Raw genomic sequence first — 22,326 nt, 5'->3', positions numbered from 1 at the left:
GATCAGGAAGAGCTCCGGCATCTAGGCTTCAGGGGACAGGATTTGAATCAGGAGATGGGTGAGGGGCTTTCATCTTGGCAAGCACAGCCTCGGCAAAGGTGTGGAGGCTCGAAGCCCAGATGAAGCCCCAGGAGGGCAGAGGCCAGCACTGGGTGTCTCTGTGCTTCTAAGGCAGGCGAGGTAGGTCGTGAAGGCAAAGAGTTTGGGCTGAGTGCTGGTTGCTTTGCAGCCAGGACAAGGAAGGAACCCCTGTCCACTGGATTCTTGGCTGAGGCAAGGCTACCAGCTGAAAGAGGGACAAGTGTGGTGTTGTCAACTTAGGGGGAGTGTGAGATGACTGAGGGCAAGGTGGAGACACCCAGGAGGTCGCATGCACAGGTCACAGGGTTCAGTGTGCTCAGAGCGGTCCTCACATAAATAACACTGTAGTGAACATCTTTGCACGCCAAGACATTTCCATTTCGTACACTGCTTCTTCATGATTGACTCCTCGACGTGGCTGTGGATTAAGGCCTGTGGACATTTTACAGAGGTGTGACAGATGTTGGAAGCATATTGTCAGGTGGCTTCCCAAGCATAGTTGCTCTGGCTTTTGCCTCCTCAGTGACTTGGGAGAAGATACCGGTCTCCACCACACCATCACCAGAATGCTGTTGTGTTATTATATATATATATTTTTTGAAATACCCTCCTAATTGGATAGCAAAGAGGCATATTTCATTGTGGTGTGTACAGCTTTTCCATTTCTTTGATTCATGTTGGAGTGGAGTGTTTTTTCATAAGCTTATTCGCTATTTGTCTTTTCTCTGACTGTAAATTGTCCTTTTGCGGCATATTTAAAAAGTCTCCAAGGTAAGTCTCAGTGGAGTGATGGCCATACAGCCCATTAGGAGTGAAGCAAGGAGGAAGCTTGTAGAGAGGGATTTTGTGGCTATTTCTTTTTCCTGACAGTTGCAAAGGCATGAAAAAACAAAAAGCCTAGAAACTGAGTCAGGGCCATTCACAGCATATTTTAAAACTAATTTAGGAGAAGAGGCTTCTTTTAAACTGTCAGCCCTCTTTCTTACATAAACACAAACACACACACACATAAGCTGATGATAGCAAGGAATTATTTACAGAGTTCTGTCTTGGCTGAGCTTTCTGTGATGACTTTTATTAATTATTGAATAATTCAATAAATAATTCATGACTTCCCTGCTGGTGAAGGCTTCATCAAAAACTCCTGAATACTAGTCAAGCCAGCCAACTGGTCTTCCTGAAGCTGGAATAAACCCCGATTGTATTTCCATATATGTGTGAATGTATGTGTTTGTGTGTGCCTGAGTGTGGGCCAGTGAGTGTGGAAGCCTGATGTGAACAAGTGTGTCAGTGTGTCGGGCACGCTGCGTGAGCATGCTAGGAGGACTCTATAGCTTTAGGTGAGAAGGAATTTCTCTGTGACTGTATTCTGCACACGGTTATCATGTCTCTGATTTCTGATGGTAAGAGCAATAGTTCTTTGTTATCTGTATAGATCGTTCTTAATATAAACAGGTTTTAGATAAAGGAAATTGTAATAAAAATGCACGCACCTTGGGGAGCAGTTAGGAGCTGGGCGGGCAGGAACATGGGGAAAGATAAGGCATGTCACTTGCACCAGGAAACTTTGCCTGACTCCCCAGGCTGGGCTTCTCAGTGCTTGGCACTTGTTTGGGGCAGGGCTTCCCTGGCGGTCCAGTGGTTTAGAATCTGCCTGTCAATGCAGGGTACATGGGTTCAGTTTCTGGTCCGGGAAGATCCCACATGCTGCGTGGCAACTAGAGCCCTCGAGCGGCAACTACAGAGTCCACACACCACAACTACTGAAGCCCGTGTGCCTGGAGCCCCTGCTCGGCAAGAGAAGCCACCGCAACAAGAGAAGGCATCGCAGTGAGAAGTCCACTCACCGCAACCAGAGAAAGCCCACGGGCAGCAACAAGGCCCAGTGCAACCAAAAATAAATGAATCAACACACAAATCTTTAAAAAAAAAAAAGTTTGGGACAAATCATGGAAGAGTATAAAAGATATCACAAAAAACTGGAAATTTCTGAAAGAGATGGGAATACCAGACCACCTGACCTGCCTCCTGAGAAATCTGTATGCAGGTCAGGAAGCAACAGTTAGAACTGGACATGGAACAACAGACTGGTTCCAAGGAGTACATCAAGGTTATATATTGTCACCCTGCTTATTTAACTTATATGCAGAGAACATCATGAGAAATGCTAAGCTGGATGAAGCGCAAACTGGGATCAACATTGCCAGGAGAAATATCAATAACCTCAGATATGCAGATGACACCACCCTTATGGCAGAAAGTGAAGAGGAACTCAAAAGCCTCTTGATGAAAGTGATAGAGGAGAGTGAAAAAGCTGGCTTAAAGCTCAACATTCAGAAAACTAAGATCATGGCATCCGGTCCCATCGCTTCATGGCAAATAGATGGGGAAACAGTGGAAACAGTGGCTGACTTTATTTTTGGGGGCTCCAAAATCGCTGTGGATGGTGACTGCAGCCATGAAATTAAAAGACGCTTACTCCTTGGAAGAAAAGCTATGACCAACCTAGACAGCATATTCAAAAGCAAAGATATTACTTTGCCAACAAAGGTCCATCTAGTCAAGAATATGGTTTGTCCAATAGTCATGTATGGATGGGAGAGTTGGACTATAAAGAAAGCTGAGTTCTGAAGAATTGATGCTTTTGAACTGTGGTGTTGGAGAAGATTCTTCAGAGTCCCTTGGACTGCAAGGAGATCCAACCAGTCCATTCTGAAGGAGATCAGTCCTGAATATTCATTGGAAGGACTGATGCTGAAGCTGAAACTCCAATACTTTGGCCACCTGATGCGAAGAGCTGACTCATTTGAAAAGACCCTGATGCTGGGAAAGACTGAAGGCAGGAGGAGAAGGGGATGACAGAGGATGAAATGGTTGGGTGGTGTCACTGACTCAATGGACATGAGTTTGAGTGAACTCTGGGAGTTGGTGATGGACAGGGAGGCCTGGCATGCTGCAGTCCATGGGGTCACCAAGAGTAGGACACAACTGAGTAACTGAACTGACTGAACTGATAAAGGATAAAGAAAAGGAGAAGAAGCTCTTTTATTTTTTTAATTTATTTATTTTTAATTGGAGGATAATTGCTTTACAATATTGCATTGGTTCCTGCCACACATCAACATGAATCAGCCAAAGGTATACATATGTCCCCTCCCTCTAGAATCTCCCTAGGTTCATCTGTACCTTCTTTCTAGAGTCCATATATATGCATTAATATATGAAACTTATTTTTCTCTTTCTAACTTACTTAACTTTGTATAAGAGTTAGCTTTAGGTTCTTCTACCTCATTAGAACTGACTCAAATGCACTCCTTTTTATGGCTGAGTAATATTCTGTTGTATATATGCACCACAACTTTTTTCTTTGTTCATTCATGTGTCAATGGACATCTAGGTTGCTTCTGTGTCCTAGCTATTGTAAATAGTTCTGGGATGAACACCGGTGGGCAGGGCAGCAATGGAAATGCAGACAGAAAGAGCAGACTGGAGAAGCTCCTTTAAAAAGAAAGACAAAACAGACCATCAGTCTCATCAGCAGGGCTTCTGGTGTGACCCCTTTGGAGGAGGGACCAGGGCTCAGTCTGAGGATGGAAGGGAAATGGCTATGGTGGCCAATTTGAATACCTCGTGTACTGCAGTTGTTAGCTAATATGTCTGTGCATCTGCCTATAAAATCTCAGTAAGAAACCCCTACCCTGTGACCACTGAGGTTGTTGTTAGAGCCTTGAACAGAAGTGAGTGCTATGTATTTGGGGTTCCCCAGACCTTCGTGGGAGTGGAAAGAACATGAGACAGAGGACACTTCTCGGTTCCTGCTTGGTTTCTCTACCATTTGCTGGCTGTGCAAAGAGGGGCAAGTCATCTTGTTTCAATTAGGCTCAGTTTCCTCAAGTGGAAAATCGGGCATCATTAACTATGCGGTGGAAGCAGATGAAATCAAGCAGGACCGTGGTGAGAATTAATGGCTAACCCTGGCACAGTGTCTGCACACAGCTAGGTCAGGATGGTTGTTTATTCATTTCCTGTTCATCCCCAGTGGCAGCATCTGAGCCCGCAGAGAGGAGTCTAGTTGTAGTACCAGTTACTGATAAATAAACGTTACTATCACCAACTCTGACTGTAGATAGGTCCACTTCTGTTTTATGCATTTGGAAGCTATGACGTGCCACCACATTTATGATTGTTATGTCTTTCTGTTGTGTAGACCTCTTTATCATTATAAAATGTCCCTCTTTCTCCCTAATAATTGGCTTTGTTCTGAAGTCTACTTGGACTACTGTTAAGACAGTCACATACCAGCTTTTTATTGGTTAGCATACACATGGTACATTTATTTCTGTCCTTTTAATTTAAACCTATATCTTTATAGTTAAAGAACACCCTTTAAAGGCAGCCTATATTTGCTGTTTTATCCAGTGGGACAATCTCTGTTTTTTAATGGAAGTTTCCATCCATTTACATTTAGTATAATTATTGTTATGGTTGGGTCTATGCCTACAATTTTGCTTTTTTTTTCTGTTTGTCTCAGCCCTTTAGGAGAAGGCAATGGCACCCCACTCTAGTGTTCTTGCCTGGAGAATCCCAAGGACAGGGGAGCCTGGTGGGCTGCCGTCTATGGGGTCGTACAGAGTTGGACACGACTGAAGCGACTTAGCAGCAGCAGCAGCAGCTCAGCTCTTTTGCATTTCTATTTCTCTTGCGCTGCTTTCTTTTGTATTAATTGATTTTTTTTTCTTTTTTAGTTTTCCATTCTGTATTCTCTATTGCATTTTTCCTGGAGGAGGGCATGGCAACCCACTCCAGTATTCTTGCCTGGAGAATCCCCGTGGGCAGAGGAGCCTGGCAGGCTACAGTCTGCCAGGGGTGGCAAAGAGACAGACATGACTGAGTGACTAAGCACTGCATTTTTAGCTGTACTTCTTTTTACTATTTCTACTGATTATTCTGGGTATTCTAATACACATCCTTAACTTACCATGTCCACTTAGAATCAATATTGTACCACTTCATATTTCACTTTTACATTTCTCAAATTTAAGAACATGATTGCCATTATATTTATCTTCTTATCTTTTGTGATGTTATTGTCATATATTTTACTTCTACATAACTGACAAACTTAAAATTACAATGGTATCATTTTTACTTTAAGCTGTGATTTGTTTGTTAAGTAATTAAGAGAAGATAGTAAAAGCTAATATGTTATACTTCTCAACATCTCTATCATTTTGGTGCATATCATTCCTACCCTCAGATCTGAATTTCTATCTAAATTCATTTCCATTCAGGTGGAGAAACTTCCTGTAGTGTTTCCTGCCACACAGGTCTGGTGGTAAAATTTTTTTTCAGCTTTTGTTTACCTGAAAATATCTTTATCTTCCCCTCATTTTATTTTTTTTAAGAAAACTTTAAATCTTGTATTGGAGTATAAAGAATCTGCCTGCAACGCAGGAGACGCAGATTCAATCTCTGGGTCAGGAAGATCGCCTGGAGAAGGACATGGCAACTCACTGCAGTATTCTTGCCTGGGAAATTCCAAGGACAGAGGAGCGTGGCAGGCTACAGTACATGGGGCTGGAAAAGAGTTGGACACAACTTAGCGACTAAACAGCAAAGACATAGCTGATTAACAGTGTTGTGAAAGTTTCAGGTGGACAGCAAAAAAACTCAGTCATACATATACACGTAACCATTCTCCCCCAAATTCCCTTCATTTTTAAACAACTTTATTGAGATGTAATTCAAATCTCACATGATCTATGTATGTAAAGTATACAATTCAATGGTTTTTGGTATCTTACAATTATTGATTTTTTAAACTGTGGTAAAATATATATAACAGAATTTGCCATTTAACCATTTTAATGGCATTAATTACAATCACAATTTGTCTATCTCCATTATTTACAAAATTTTTTCAATCAACCTCAAATGGAAACTGTACCTATTAAGCAATAAGGCCCCATTCCCCACCCCAGCCCTTCTAATCTATTTTGTCTCTGTGAGTTTGCCTGTTTAGGTACCACATATAAGTAGAATCACACAGTACCTGATCTTTTGTCCATGCCTTATTTCACTTAGCATTTGTTTTCAAAGTTCATCCAGGTGTAACGTGTGTCAATACTTTATTCCTTTTTAAAGCTAACTAATATTCTATTGTGTGGACAGACCACATTTTGCATATCCATTCTTCTGTAGATAGGCTGCTTCTACAGTTTGGCGATTGTAAATAATGCTGTTATGGACATGGACATACAAATATGTGTTTGAGTTCCTTTTTTCAATGGGTTTGAGTTCATTCTTAGTTTTTAAGGATACAGAATTCTGTGACAGTTATTATTTTCTGTGCTTTTAAGATCTTATTCCGTTTTCCTTTGGGTTTTCCTTTATTTCTGATGAGAAGTCAGTCTGGATTTTTTGTCGTCCTCCTATTTGTGATATGTCATTTTTGCCTGGCTGCTTTTCAGACCTCTGTCTTTACCTTTGGTTCTCAAAAGCCCGACTATGATGTTTCTAGGTGTGTTTTTCGAAGATTTGTTGAGCTTCTTGGGTCATTAATTCCTAAATTTTCATCAAATTTAGGAAATTTCAACCATTATTTATTCAAATATTTTTCTACCCTATTTTCTCTCTCCATGTCTTCTGGGACTTTAAATACATGTCTGTTATGCTGCTTAATATTGGCTCAAGGGTCACTGGGGTACTGATCATAACAATTTTTTTTTGTATCTGTTCTTTAAACAGGGTAACTTCTGTGAATTGTCTTCAAGTTCACGAACTCTCCAATATGATGCTAAACCCATCCAGTGAATATTTTTTCATTTCATATTGTTTTTCAGTTCTAAAACGTTTATATGGCTCTTTTGTTGCCATTTCTCTGCTGAGATTCCTCATCTGTTTACTCAATTAGATCATCTTTTCCTTTAAGTCCTTGAAAATATTTATAGCAGCTTCTTTAGTGTTCTTGCCTGTAATTCCAACACTGGGGTCATCTCTAGATCTGTTCCTACTCAGTTCTTTTTTCTCAATTATTGGACACACAGGGATTCAGATCCCTTCTCCTCAACTCTTTACATGTGTAACCTTGGGCAGATTAACATCTATTAGAGTGTTTCCCCTTGTATCTACTAGGAATAATAGCAGTTACATTGTAGGATTGTCAAAAGGCTCAAATGTAGTAATATATGTGAAGAGCCAAGCACATAGTAGGTATTTAACCTAATGTGTTTCTCATTGACCTTCAAGATTAGGCTCATGAGACATCTCTCCCACAAGAAGCTCTTTCTACAGCCCTATCTGGTCTCAGCTGCCCCTTCTCTGCGCCCCTCGATATCCTGGGCTTAGCTTTCAATGGCACATTATTGTACTATCTACTCATCCCCATCTCTCCTGCTGGACTATGATTCTTCCAAAGTAGGGACAGGTTGTGAGGCTTCCTGGGTGGCTCAACAGTAAAAAATCCACCTGCAATGCAGAAGACGTAGGAGATGCCGTGGGTTTGATCCCTGGGTCGGGAAGGTCCCCTGGAGGAGGGCATGGCAACCCAGTCCAGTATTCTTGCCTGGAGACTCCCATGGACGGAAGAGCCTGGCGGGTCCATAGGGTCGCACAGAGTCAGACACGAGCATGCACACAGGGACAGGTTGTTTTCGGCTCTGGACCCTGGCTCACAGTAGGTCCCAGAGCACATTTGTTCCACCCAACCTGTCTCTGAGAAGCCAGGAGAAGTTTCACAGGCAGCACAATTTACTACAGTCTGTAACATGGTAGAGAGTTTCAGTGGTTCAGGAACTCCCTATGCGCCAGCAAACCTGGGGTCCCCTGTGCCTCCAGCCCTGAAAATGATAACTGAAGCTCATGCTGCATTAAGCATTGCTGGTATTAGGCCTCAAGGCAGTGCAGTTGCTCTTTGCCTCTAATATGCTAGTGATCTTTCATTTTTGTAGCATCAATGTCTCATTATTACATACAGCTTCCGCCATGAGACCATAAATATCTGGCACATGCATTAGCCTTTTCTCCCCACATGACACTCTCGTATCTGAAATGGCTCCCAATCACCCCTCCTCCCCTAACGCAGATACCCGACTCCTGGACCACTGTTCTTTCCAGTGAATTTGCAAGGCAGGTATGGGTGATGGTGTGGATAATTATAAACAGGTTCATAAGGACTAAAGCTAATGGACTGAGGGATTACCGTGTTCCAGGCAGTGTGTGTGTTATCCCATTTAATCCTTACCAAATCTGAGAGATGAATGTCATTATTCTCATGGAACAGGAGGACTCTGGGAGCTTAGGGAAATGATGACTTGCCTAAGGTCTCACACACACAGTAAGAGAAAGTCCAATCTTGCTGACTCCTTGCACAGTGCTCTTTTCTGCTGACTGTTCTTGGTGCTCAGCAACCCTTGACTCCAGGGACAAGTGCCTGTGCCCAGTCCCACCAGTCCCATCAAGATGCCCATGGCTCTGAAAGCTCTGGAGAGTGCTGTTTTTAAAAGGGATGTGCGTATCTGTGATGAGTAAGGTGGGTGAGGTGACCTGGGAGATCTGGAGAGGGTGAGGGCTGGTCCACACAACAATTGTAATGACAGACGTCATTTCTAGAGGACCCACTGGAGCCAGAGCACACACTGGGCAACTGGTTTACATTATCTCTCATTCCTCACAACAGTCCTGCCGGGCAACTATTATTCCCATTTCACAGATGGTGCAACTGAGGCCTGGAGAGATTCAATAACTTGCAGCTACCCTGTGGGCCTGCTCTCCCCTTTCTTCAGGCCTCGATCCGTCCTCTACCTCTTTCCCTGCCTGGTTCACCCCTGGTCACCATTTGGTTGAACTGAGAAGTCGCCTTCCTGGCCTGGGGCTTCCCCAGGCGGGGTCGGAGTCCTCTTGGCCTCATAGCAGCCTTGCCCTTCACCTCATATCATGGTGCTTCACACACCACTGTCCTCGCTCATTTCTACCCTGGAATCTAAACTGTGAGCAACTCACATCCTACTTGGCTCCATATGTTTAAATGGATTAGTAAATATAAAAGCCTGACACAGTCTCCAAATGCTATTACTTCTTTTTAAGATTTTTGTTTTAATATGGACCCTTTTTGAAGTCTTTATGGAATTTGTTACAACATTCTGTTTTATGTTTTGGGTTTTTGGATGTGAGGCATTTGAGATCTTAGTTCCTTGACTAGGGATCGAACCTACAGCCCCCACATTAGAAGGTGAAGTCTTAACCACTGGACAACCAGGGCAGTCCAAACGCTGTTACTTTTATTGTCCCCGTTGCTTACCATAATTCCAGGTACACACGCAGGCATTAAACATTTGTTAAATTAAGAAATGAATGACTACCTTACAGCTGTCACTCACAGAGCCAGGGATATGATTCCTCTTATCCCCAGAACCCACACACCCACTCCATCACCCATCCACCTGCTGCTGACATGCCTTGACCTCCTGGAAGCACCCCCACTCCTAACCCACCAGCAGAGGCCGGTGTACACTTTGGGAGCAGAAGTCTCTGCGACAGAGCTCAGAGAGGCCATGCTGAAGACCACTGCTGAAAGCACCTTGGGAATGGAGGGTCCAAATTCTGTCTCTGCAGGGCTAGTAGAGGGAAGGGAATGCTCTGCAATTTTTCTTGGAATTCTCCAACATGGAATGCTGACTCTTCTCTTCTGAAAGAACAGGGTTTCAAGATTGGATGTGTTAACTGGCCTTCACTGGTCACCTAAGCAAGCTCCCTCCTCTTGCTGTCCTCCCCTGGGAGGACCAGATGAAGGGCCAAAACCTTCATTTTGGCCCTGGCCCTACTCTCTGTCCATCCTCCATGCCCATGACCTCTGTCATCCTGAGGCAACTATTCTTCAGATGCAAGTTCCAGGCTCCTTTGCTCCTTGTTCAATTTGCTCTAATGATGCATGCCCCACCTCCTACAGTGCAGCCCAAGGGAATTCCAGCTCCTACAGCCCAAATGCTCACTTTTCCATAAAAGACAGCTGCACTGCCAGATCTTCAACCAGTCCTGACAGAAGCAGACCCACCAGCAGGTGGGGGCTATGATTGCTTTTCTTGCCCAAGCTAGGAATTGTGTGTCCTAGGCATGTGCCTTGGCACCTGGGAGCCCAGTGGGGCTGGGATTCCCTCAGCCCCCTTTCATTGGCCAGGTTTCCTCTTCACCATCATCATCACCATCATTGCTAACTCTTTTTAAGGGCTTGGATGGGCTTACACTGTGTCAGGCACTGTTTGGAACACATCACACAGGTAAACATCATCTCATATAACCAGATCCCCACACTACCTTGGACAACCAGGACCTGGTCCTAGAAAACAGGTCCACTTGGTGGAGGCCCTGAGACCCCCACTCAGGTCACTAGACATTATAACCATCATGGACAGAATGCCTGGGAACTCATCTGACCTATCTCCAAGAACCCAGGTTGTTGCCCAGGTTCACCCATGAAGCTGAATTCCCTTGAGCACTGGCATAGCCTAGATCAGGTGCAGGAGCCTCCTAAGACCTGGATTCCGGATGTGGGTTGCAGGGTGTGCCGGCAGGCCATTGCAGCTTTGTTTTCCTCCCCTTCCGTAACCCATGCCTGAGTTCCCAGCCTGCCTCATGGCCAAGCCCACCTGAGTTAGGACAAGAATTCTCCACTTGACCACCCACAGTGATCAAGACCACCTGAAGACTGCCACCATCTCGAGCTGCATCCTCAATTCTTTTCCTCCTTCTACCCTCTCAGCTTTTATAAAAGGCAGGATGGAAATATCATGGGTGTGACTCTTGTTAAGATTGAAAAAGTCCATGTAGAGACATGATTATCTTGCTAAAATTCTAAGAGAAAATGTATCCCATTTTAGACCAAAGTTAAAGGGTCCCCTATGGAGAGGCTGGTGTTCTAGTTACTGTAGCTGCGAAACAAGCATAGTGGTGTCAAACAGCCCTTTCTTACGCTTATGGATTCTGTGGCTCAGGAATCTGGGAAGGGTTCAGCTGGGCAGCTTGTTTGGGGTCTTTAACGAAGGTGAAGTCTGATGCTGACTGGGGCTGCAGTCATCTGAAGGCTTGACCAGGGCAATCACATGGCTGACAAGTTGGCACCAGCTGTTGGCAGGGAGCCTTGGTTTCTCTCCACACTGGTCTCTTCCTGGTGTGGCTTGAGGGCTCTCATGACATGGCAACTGCCTTCCTCCAGAGTGAGATATCCAAGAGGCCAAGATGGAAGCTGCACGGTCTCTTATGACTCAGTCTCAGAAGTCACACGTTTTCACTTTCACCATATTCTTCACTTTCACCATATTCTGTAGGTGACAGGCCAGTCATTATTCTGTGTAGAAGCGTTTATACAGGCACATGAATACCAGAAGCCAATAATCATTGGGACTATCCTGGAGGTTGTTGCCATATACATCACCCCCAGGGAGGAAGCAGGTTCATGAGGGGGAATGGAATTGGGAACCAAAGAGAAGATGCCACCTCCTTCCCTAGGTTCTGGAATTGGAGGTGTCAAAACGTCCAGCCATGCTCCCCTAAACTGTGGGTGTCACAATACTGTCCACCATGTGAAATAATACTGAAGAGGAGACAAAAGGACCCCGAGGTGAAAGCCAAACTGGAAATGAGTAATTGTCACCGATGTTCCGGTGCCTGCCCTGTACCCCCCACCTCGGTCACCTCTGATGCCAGGTGTAGCTGTGGTGGAGAGCTCTGGCGCCCTGCAGAGTGTCATCCACAATGCCAGACACATATTGCTTCCCTGCCTGATGCTCACTTGGCCCCCAAACACAGCCCAGCCCAGAAATGCAGAGGGGTTAGTAATCCTCTAACAACAGGGATGAGAGTCAAGTGGATACAGACCCCTTCCTCCCTTCCTTTCTAGGAACAATTATGAGGCTTGTGCTACAGAGTTCCTTGGGGGGCCCAGTGGAACTGAGCCCCAGAGGCCCACAGCTGTGCAAAAATCACTTATCATTGCCTACTTCTCCTTCCCTGTCCTCTCCCCTTCAGAATAAACTCCCTTTACCCAACTCCTTGCCCCAGACTCTACTTTGGGGGGAAGCCAAGCTAAGACAGCTTCACCTCTTATTCATTATGAGCCCCATTTCCTCCATCCGTAATATTCTCTGCTGGTGCTTTTATTCAGCAGATGCTTTTTTGAGCACTTGATCTGCACCAGACACTGAGATGCAAAGGTAAACCAGACATGATCTCAGTTCTTGAAGACCTCAGCTTGGCCCATGGCAGTCCCAGAGAGAAACACTGACTATTAAAGAGAGTGGATGAGGGTGAGGACCCATGTGTGAATGGAGCCCAGAAGAAGGTCTCTACATCAGACAGGGATATAGAAGTCTTCTCAATATGTGAATGATGCTTGAGCAATTGAACAACAGTGATCTGAGGGGTTCAAAGGATGAAAAGTTGTTAATGAGACCCCACAGGGTGAGGTTGGTTGGAGCCAGGAGAAATAAAAGGGAACATCATTGCCAAGGAACTACTGATAAGGTTCTTTGTTGTTGTTTTTATAGTTCTGGAGTTTTCCTAAGTGCTCAGCCCTCTCATGGATTCTTTCTTGTAAACCTCATGATAATTTATGTGCTAGACACAGTGTTGCCATTTTATAGATGAGAAAACTGGAGGTAAGAGTTCAGTCATTTTCCCATGGTGGCTCATCCAATAAGGGCAGAACCATTATTCAAACATGGGTCAACCTGATCTCAGGTCACAAAGTCTTAGCCCTATGAATGCACCTGCTCGTTTGGCAGTGGTACATGCGGAGGCGTTGAGAACAGGGCTGGGAAAGGAGGTGGGGGCTAGATCGCAGCCACAAATTCTGAGTTTAAAGGAGGGAGTGGAGACTTCCCTGGTGGCCCAGAAGCTAAGATTCCATGCTCCCAGTGCAGGGGGCCTGGGTTCAATCTCTGTTCAGGGAGCTAGATTCCACATGCAGCAAGTGTAGATCCCTAAGACTCCGCACAGACAAACAATGCTAAAAAAATAAATAAATAAATAAATAAATAAATAAAGGAGGGAGTGACAAGCTCACGTCTGGTATTTTCCAAAGATAATTCTGGGCATGGTCAGATCATTCTCTTCGGGGTTCCAGAGAAAGCGAGAATGGTTTTTGTCTATACTGGGCCCAGAGGGGTAAAGGGCAAGCAGCGCCCCCATGAGGCTGGAGTGGGGATGGCAGCAGTGATTAGCACCATCCTCCAATGCAAAGGGTGATTTTCTCCCAGCAAAGCTCAGCACTCCCCATTCCCTGCCCCACTACCCCTGCCCTCACCCTAAGAAAATGAATGCCCTGCAACACTAATCTTCCAGGACATGGGATTTTATTAAGGGAAGTGGCATTTTCTTTCAGGTTTATCCCTCTTGGAAAGCATAACAAGCATCCTCTAATGAGCACCAAGGGCCTCCAGGGCGCAATGCTATCCATGATGACTATTTTTGACTCACCCTGCTTTTTTCCAGAACAATCTTAATTAAGTAGAGGGTGTCAGTAGCTCTAAAAGAATTTACCAACTGCCTCTCAAAGTAACTCTGATTAATAGCAGAGGCACAAATGTGTGGCCATAACCAGGTCACATGACATAATACAAATGACTGTCTGTTGCTATTTTTAAATAATGTTTATTAGAATCCCTTGGCGCGTAATAAATTTAATTTACAGCTGCTTGCAGCCCAACTTACACATGGCCTCCTGTGGCTTAGCTCATTAACACACTCAGGGACGAAATGAGTTTTCTTTTTAATTCTCCCATTCCATTTCTCCTTTCTAATGAGGCCAGATTGTGAAACTCTTTAGGAGAAAATTTCTCCACTGTCTTCAGTGAAAAATTGTTCTTAAATGTTCAGATTTTTAAATTATCACGGAAGCACATGGCACAAATTAATGTGAGATGGCTCGGGGCGGAGCTGGAGAAAAAAACAGTGAATCATCCATGCTCACATGAGTGTGTGCGAGCCCACAGATGGGAGGGTGAGAGGAGGAGGCCTGTGGGTACCAAGCACAATCCAGTTGGAGGTTTGGAGGCCTTTAAACAAATCCAACGGGGCTTTCCAAGTGGCTCAGTGGTGAAGAACCCACCTGCCAACACAGGAGACACGGGTTGAGTCCCTGGGTTGAGAAGATCCCCTGGAGAAGGAAATGGCAACCGACTCCACTATTTTTGCCTGGGAAATCCCATGGGCAGAGAAGCCTGGTGGGCTACAGTCCATGGGGTTGTAAAGAGTCAGACACTGCTGCTGCTGCTGCTAAGTCGCTTCACTTGTGTCCGACTCTGTGCGACCCCGTGGACTGCAGCCCACCAGGCTTCTCCGTCCATGGGATTCTCCAGACAAGAACACTGAAGTGGGTCAGACACTACTTAGGTACAAAACAACAACAAACAAATCCAACTGTAATAAGTCCCCTACATACCAGCCTTCAGATTGCAAATTTTCAGACGTGAATGCGTATTTGGTTCCAACAAGGAAACCAGAACCTGTGTCATCAGGTCAGGCGTGAATGAAACTTCAGCTGGCCCTCCGTCTCCTACGGAGAAGGCGATGGCACCCCACTCCAGTACTCTTGCCTGGAAAATCCCATGGATGGAGGAGCCTGGAAGGCTGCAGTCCATGGGGTCGCTGAGGGTCGGACACGACTGAGCGACTTTACTTTCACTTTTCACTTTCATGCATTGGAGAAAGAAATGGCAACCCACTCCAGTGTTCTTGCCTGGAGAATCCCAGGGATGGGGGAGCCTGGTGGGCTGCCGTCTCTGGGGTCGCACAGAGTCGGACACAACTGAAGCGACTTAGCAGCAGCAAAAGCAGCTCCATCTCCTGTTGCTGACAATCCTTCAGCTCTACCGTCTCCCACCTCCTCTCCCTCCTCAGTCAGTACCTCTTCTTGCCTGTTCGCTCAATGCCAGCCCCTGTATGCCTGCTGTTGTACTGTACGACTATACTTTTCAAGGCACCATTCTGTAAGTTTAAAAATATTTTCTTTATTTTTAATATTTGCTTTTATGTATTATTTGTGTGAAAATATTATAAACCTATTACAGTACTATATAGCCAATTGTTAGTTGGGTATCTAAACTAACTTTGTTGGACTTATGAACAAAACTGATGCTCTCAGAATGAACTTAGTATGTAGGGGACTCATACTACTGTTTATTAGCTTCTCTAGAAAGTAGAAGAAGAGCTCTGGGCCAGGAGACCAGAGACCTGGGGTCTCATTCTGTTTCTAAGTTTCGATTAGAAACTCTTTTAACAATCACATTCTTCTCATTTCTGGGCCTAAGGACAAAATTCAAAGACGAAACATCTCAGTCAAACTATCAGAACAAGAGCGGATACACTTGTCCTATAAAGAGCCAGAGAGTAGATATGTGGGGCTTTGCAAGCTAAGAGGCAAAATCAAGGATATTGTATAGATATCTACATAATAAGAACAAATTTCCACGAGTAATTATTGATGAAATTAGAAATATAATAATTAAGTGTTAATTCTGTATAATAGGTCCACAATGAGAAGAATGGAATTCATTTTTGTGGGATAGCATTTGTTCAGCTGAGGTTCAAAGTAACTGTTCCCTATTATCAAACCAATTGAAAATATTCATCGTAATAACCATTCTTAGCTAGTGGGCTGTACAAAATCAGGTGGTAGCCTAGATCTGGCCTGCAAACCATAGTTTTCCAACCACTATAGAACAGAAGAGCATCTAAGAGTATGGGCTCTGCAGGCAAGCTCCCTGGATTCAACTCCTGGTTGTATCAATGATTGGCTGGGAATTTACATAGTCTTCTGTACAAGCTATCCAGTGACATGATAATGCTGCTAAAACTCAGTGGTGTACAATGAGAAATATCTACTTAGCTCCTGGATCTGTGGGGCCCCCTTGATCTGGGTAGGCTCTGCTGATCAATTGCAAATTGGCTGAGAAGCTTTGCTGATCTTAACTGGGATCACCTACAGGTCTGAGATTCTCTTGACTATTGGCTGATCTAGGGTGGCCTCATGTGGGAGCAACCCAATTCTGTCCTTCACCTTCTGGCAGGCTAGCCAGGGCATCATGTGGCCATGAGAAGAGAAGAAAAAGGAAGAAAACTCAGTTACACAGCACCCTCCAAGCTTCTGCTTGCATTACACTTCCCAACATCCAGTTGGTCCAAAGTAGGTCACAGAGGCCCAGAGTCAGTGGGAGGACAATACCGAGTCACATGGCATCGAGGATGGATGCCACAAGGGGCATTCATCTGCACTGGTACAGGCTCACCCATCTTTGCCAGTTTCCTTACCTATAAAATGTACAAGAACTTCTTATAAAGTTGCTATGAGGATATAAGGAATTAACACTGTAATACCTTTGAAACAGAGCCTGGCACTTAGTAAAGTGAAGTCGCTCAGTCGTGTCTGACTCTTTGCAACCCCATGGACTGTAGCCTACCAGGCGCCTCCATCCATGGACTTTTCCAGGCAAGAGTACTGGAGTAGGTTGCCATTTCCTTCTCCAGAGGATCTTCCCGACCCAGGGATTGAACCCAGGTCTCTCACATTACAGGCAGATGCTTTAACATCTGAGCTATCAGGAAAGCCCTAGCACTTAGTAAACAGCCAAGGAATGTTTTTCATTCTTATTGCCTGGTAGTCAAAGTATTGGAGATTCAGCTTCAGCATCAGTTCTTCTGATGAATATTCAGGACTGATTTCTTTTAGGATTGACTGGTTTGATCTCCTTGCAGTCCAAGGGGCTCTCAAGACTCTTCTCCAACACCACATTTTAAAAGCATCAATTCTTTGGTGCTCAGCTTTCTTTATGGTCCAGTTCTCATATACATACATGACTACTGGGAAAACCATAGCTTTGATTATTTGTTGGCAAAGTAATGTTTCTGCTTTTTAATATGCTGTCTAGGTTGGTCATAGCTTTTCTTCCAAGGAGCAAATTCTGTGTACCAGAATCTTAATTCTATTAGTCGGGTAGAATCTATGTACGCTAAGAATTTAAAGATAAAAGTACCTGGAAAGAATGATTTACTCTGGGGCTCTTTTAAAACTTTCTCTACACTCAGTTCGATGTGGAACATAGATTCCAGAGGAAGTATGGTGGTGTCTGGTCTTAGCTTGCAGCTCCACCCATCAAGGAGGTGCAGAGAATCTGGGAGAGAGGATCTGAGCCTCCAGGTAGACATTCTTGCATGTTCCAGGCTGTGTGGCCCCATGTTGCCCATATAGGCTGGCTGTCTCTGGTTCAGAGCCTGTTTGCTGCTGCTGCTGCTGCTAAGTCACTTCAGTCATGTCCGACTCTGTGCGACCCCATAGACGGTAGCCCACGAGGCTCCCCCGTCTCTGGGATTCTCCAGGCAAGAACACTGGAGTGGGTTGCCATTTCCTTCTCCAATGCAGGAAAGTGAAAAATGAAAGTGAAGTCGCTGAGTCTTATCCAACTGTTAGCGACCCCATGGACTGCAGCCCACCAGGCTCCTCCGTCCATGGGATTTTCCAGGCAAGAGTACTGGAGTGGGGTGCCATTGCTTTCTCTGAGAGCCTGTTTTACACTCTTGTAAATCTCAAGCTTGCCTCCCTCCTGATGGTTCATCGGCCAGCTGCTAACGGGGCTCTCAGCCCCCTGCCTCTCAGACCTGAGTTCCATGAGGCTGTCCTCTGTCTTCGTTCATCATCATGAGGTTACATCAACTCAAGGGTCTGCTCAAGCCACCCCTAAGCAGGTAGGTGTCGCTTTCTGCTTTAGGCACCCATCACTGGGGGAAAAGGGATATCCTTGAACCTCTTATATAACACAATCAAGCATTGCTCTTGCAACACTGTCTCTGGGGTTGCTCTTTCTTGTTCAGTGTCCTATGGGTGACATACATTTCACTTTTAAGAAATCTAACATATGAAACTGAACAATGCATATCAGGAAATTGCTAGTTGTCTGACTGTCCCTCAATATTAGTATCTCTCTTATTCATTAGTAATGGCATTTCTGATTTTAAACTGGGCACATAGCTTCTCTGAAATGTTTTTCCCAGCTCCTCTCGCAGCTAGGTGTTGTCATGTGATTGTGCCCATGTCCCCAGGATATAAACAGAAACATCATTGGACACTTCTAGAAAGTGTTCTTAAAGGGAGGAACATATCCTTCTTTTTCTCTTCCTTTTCCCTGTTGGTTGGAATGTGAATCTGATGACTGGAGTTCAAGCAGCCACCTTGGACCACAAGGTAAAAAGCAACCTATATGCTGAGAAACTTACATGTGTGCTGGGGTCTAGAAAAACCTGCCCCTGCTCTGTGGAGGACCGTATTAGACCCAGGATTCCTTCTACCAGAAATAAGTTACCATGTTTAAAGCCCCTGCTGACTACTGATCATGTCTAGTATTTGCATGGTATTTTAGAGTTGTGAAGTCAAGTGGGCCTTAGAAAGCATCACTACAAACAAAGCTAGTGGAGGTGATGGAATTCCAGTTGAGCTATTCCAAATCCTGAAAGACGATGCTGTGAAAGTGCTGCACTCAATATGCCAGCAAATTTGGAAAACTCAGCAGTGGCCACAGGACTGGAAAAGGTCAGTTTTCATTCCAATCCCAAAGAAAGGCAATGCCAAAGAATGCTCAAACTACCGCACAATTGTACTCATCTCACACGCTAGTAAAGTAATGCTCAAAATTCTCCAAGCCAGGCTTCAGCAATATGTGAACCGTGAACTTCCTGATGTTCAAGCTGGTTTTAGAAAAGGCAGAGGAACCAGAGATCAAATTGCCAACATCCGCTGGATCATAGAAAAAGCAAGAGAGTTCCAGAAAAACATCTATTTCTGCTTTATTGACTATGCCAAAGCCTTTGACTGTGTGGATCACAATAAACTGTGGAAAATTCTGAAAGAGATGGGAATAACAGACCACCTGATATGCCTCTTGGGAAATCTGTATGCAGGTCAGGAAGCAACAGTTAGAACTGGACATGGAACAACAGACTGGTTCCAAATAGGAAAAGGAGTTCGTCAAGGCTGTATATTGTCACCCTGTTTACTTAACTTATATGCAGGGTACATCATGAGAAATGCTGGACTGGAAGAAACACAAGCTGGGATCAAGATTGCCAGGAGAAATATCAATAACCTCAGATATGCAGATGACACCACCCTTATGGCAGAAAGTGAAGAGGAACTCAAAAGCCTCTTGAAAGTGAAAGTGGAGAGTGAAAAAGTTGGCTTAAAGCTCAACATTCAGAAAACGAAGGTCATGGCATCCGGTCCCACCACTTCATGGGAAATAGATGGGGAAACAGTGGAAACAGTGTCAGACTTTATTTTTCTGGGCTCCAAAATCACTGCAGATGGTGACTCCAGCCATGAAATTAAAAGACGCTTACTCCTTGGAAGGAAAGTTATGACCAACCTAGATAGCATATTCAAAAGCAGAGACATTACTTTGCCAACAAAGGTTCGTCTAGTCAAGGCTATGGTTTTTCCTGTGATCATGTATGGATGTGAGAGTTGGACTGTGAAGAAGGCTGAGCACCAAAGAATTGATGCTTTTGAACTGTGGTGTTGGAGAAGACTCTTGAGAGTCCCTTGGACTGCAAGGAGATCCAACCAGTCCATTCTGAAGGAGATCAGCCCTGGGATTTCTTTGGAAGGAATGATGCTAAAGCTGAAACTCCAGTACTTTGGCCACCTCATGCGAAGAGTTGACTCATTGGAAAAGACTCTGATGCTGGGAGGGATTGGGGGCAGGAGGAGAAAGGGACGACAGAGGATGAGATGGCTGGATGGCATCATTGACTCGATGGACGTGAGTCTGAGTGAACTCCGGGAGTTGGTGATGGACAGGGAGGCCTGGCGTGCTGTGATTCATGGGGTCGCAAAGAGTCGGACACGACTGAGCGACTGATCTGATTAGAGTTTACAAAACCCATTTACATTTATGTTCTCTTCTGATTTTTCCAGGAAAAGAAAGTAAATAATTGTCCCCATTTTATAGATAAGGAAACTGAGGCTCAGAGAGTATAAATGATTGCCCAAATCACACAACTAGATAAAAGCTGCTATTCAAACCTGGACTGTGTGGCTCTAAGTCCAAGCCGTCAGCCAGCACTTAGCTTGCCTGCCTTCCATCTGCTTATCCCTTCATCCATACCCCTCTTCCCCGTGATACCAACATGGTCTTAATAAATCACAATGTATGATGCTGCTGCTGCTGCTAAGTCACTTCCGTCGTGTCTGACTCTGTGCGACCCCATAGACGGCAGCCCACCAGGCTCCCCCATCCCTGGGATTCTCCAGGCAAGAACACTGGAGTGGGTTGCCATTTCCCTCTCCAATGCATGAAAGTGAAAAGTGAAAGTGAAGTCACTCAGTTGTGTCCGACTCAGTGACCCCATGGACTGCAGCCTACCAGGCTCTTCCATCCATGGGATTCTCCAGGCAAAAGTACTGGAGTGGGGTGCCATTGCCTTCTCCGTGTATGATGCTATTCTCTTGCTTAAAACTGTTTAGTGTTCCCCTACTGCTCCCCAAATGAATTCTGAATGTGTTAGCATGGCTAATGAGGCTCACCATGGTCAAGACTTTACTTCCCACAGCCTCTTTCCTTGTATTTTCTGATTTCTCACACTCTCCTCAAGCCATGCCCAGGAACCTATAGCAGGGGAAAAACAGTATGGAAGATCCAAACCTAGCTTTTTGACATCAGAGTCAATATGTTTTTCTTCTGAATCACGAGCCCCTCCCCACCAACTCTGTCAATTACTGATCACTCGCACAAGAGAGCATAAAGGGCAGGCTTCGCACAGCACAGGACAGGATGAGGTGGGGTGCTGGGATAGGAGACGGACTGTTTCCTGGGTGAAATGATATAAGTTACGACTTGAAATATGACCAGGACTTTGTCAGCAAGATGGAAAGGAAAGCATTCCAGACAGAAGGAACTGTACAGGCAAAGCTAGAGAGTTGTAAATAGCAAATGTGTGCAGAAGATCACAGTTTGGTTAATTGAAGTAGAAAGTACAATTACTCCGAGATCCTGAAAGCACATTCTTCCTCAAGTTTGCATCCTGTGCTCAGCTCATCATAGCCCTTCTCACATCATATTTTTAAATTTTATTTTGTTTTATATATTTATTTTATTTTTGGCTGTGCTGGGTTTTCACTGCTGTGCACAGGCTTTCTCTAGTCGTGGTGAGTGGGGACTACTCTCTCGTTGCTGTGCACAGTCTCTCATTGCAGGGGCTTCTCTTGTGGAGCACGGGCTCTAGCGCATGTGGGCTTCAGGAGTTGTGGCTCCTGGGCTCTAGAGCACAGGCTCAGTAGTTGTGGAACATGGGCTTAGTGCCCTGCAACACGTGGAATCTTCCCAGACCAGGGATGGAACCTGTGTCTCCCACATCAGCAGGTGGATTCTTTACCACTGAGCCAAAAGGGAAGCCCCTCACATCATATATATAATCATCTCCTCCCTTCTCTGTCTCCCCTATCAGCCAGGAGCTCCTGGAGGGCTATCAGGGACGCTGTCTCAGGCATTTCTGATCCCCATTGCCCAAGTCTGACACACAATCTGCGTTCTATAAATGCTGATTGAGTGCCTAAATAGGCAGGGATTAGCTCAATTATTTCAGGGAGAAACTCGCCAAAGTAATCCTTCTCATCATACTCCAAGATAGGCATGCTCTTTGGACAGCTATAACAAACAGCTGAGTGCTGGGCTGGTCAAGGCAGGTGTTAGCAGGAGATCTTCAAGCTTCTGGATGCTTCTGACATTTCTGACTAAAGTAAATAGTGAAAAAAAACTCATTCCCTGAAAAAAATCTACAAAGTTCAAAGCCAGGTTTCCAGGCAGAAGTTTCATTCTGTGAAAATCCTAGTGCAAACAAGAAGAAACAAGATTCAGCAAATTCTCTTTGTGATTAAAAAAAAAAAAGTCACCCAAATATTTCATCATAAACCAACATGCAAAATGTAAAATTCTGTAAATTGTCTCTCTTTCTGTTCATTCTTCAACAAACGTGTACCAGACCCTCATAGGTCAAGTATGCTGTAGGCTTGGAGTGTAGTGGTCTTCTTGGGTTCTCCCAAAAGCAGAGATGAGACCAGTATTCAAGTGGGTGATGTGTTTGGGAGGTGAGCCTGGAAGGAAAAGGGAGGATCCAGTTAAGGCTATATTAATCAAGACTGTTACCCCCACAGTCAAAAGGGCCTCGATCCACTGGGGTCCCCCAAGGAATTGTAAGAATGAGCCT

The sequence above is a fragment of the Bos indicus genome, chromosome 21 (assembly GCF_029378745.1).
Source record: "Bos indicus isolate NIAB-ARS_2022 breed Sahiwal x Tharparkar chromosome 21, NIAB-ARS_B.indTharparkar_mat_pri_1.0, whole genome shotgun sequence".
Lineage (NCBI taxonomy): Eukaryota > Metazoa > Chordata > Mammalia > Artiodactyla > Bovidae > Bos > Bos indicus.
The sequence above is the reverse complement of the archived record's forward strand: the minus strand, read 5'-3'. Positions refer to the sequence as shown.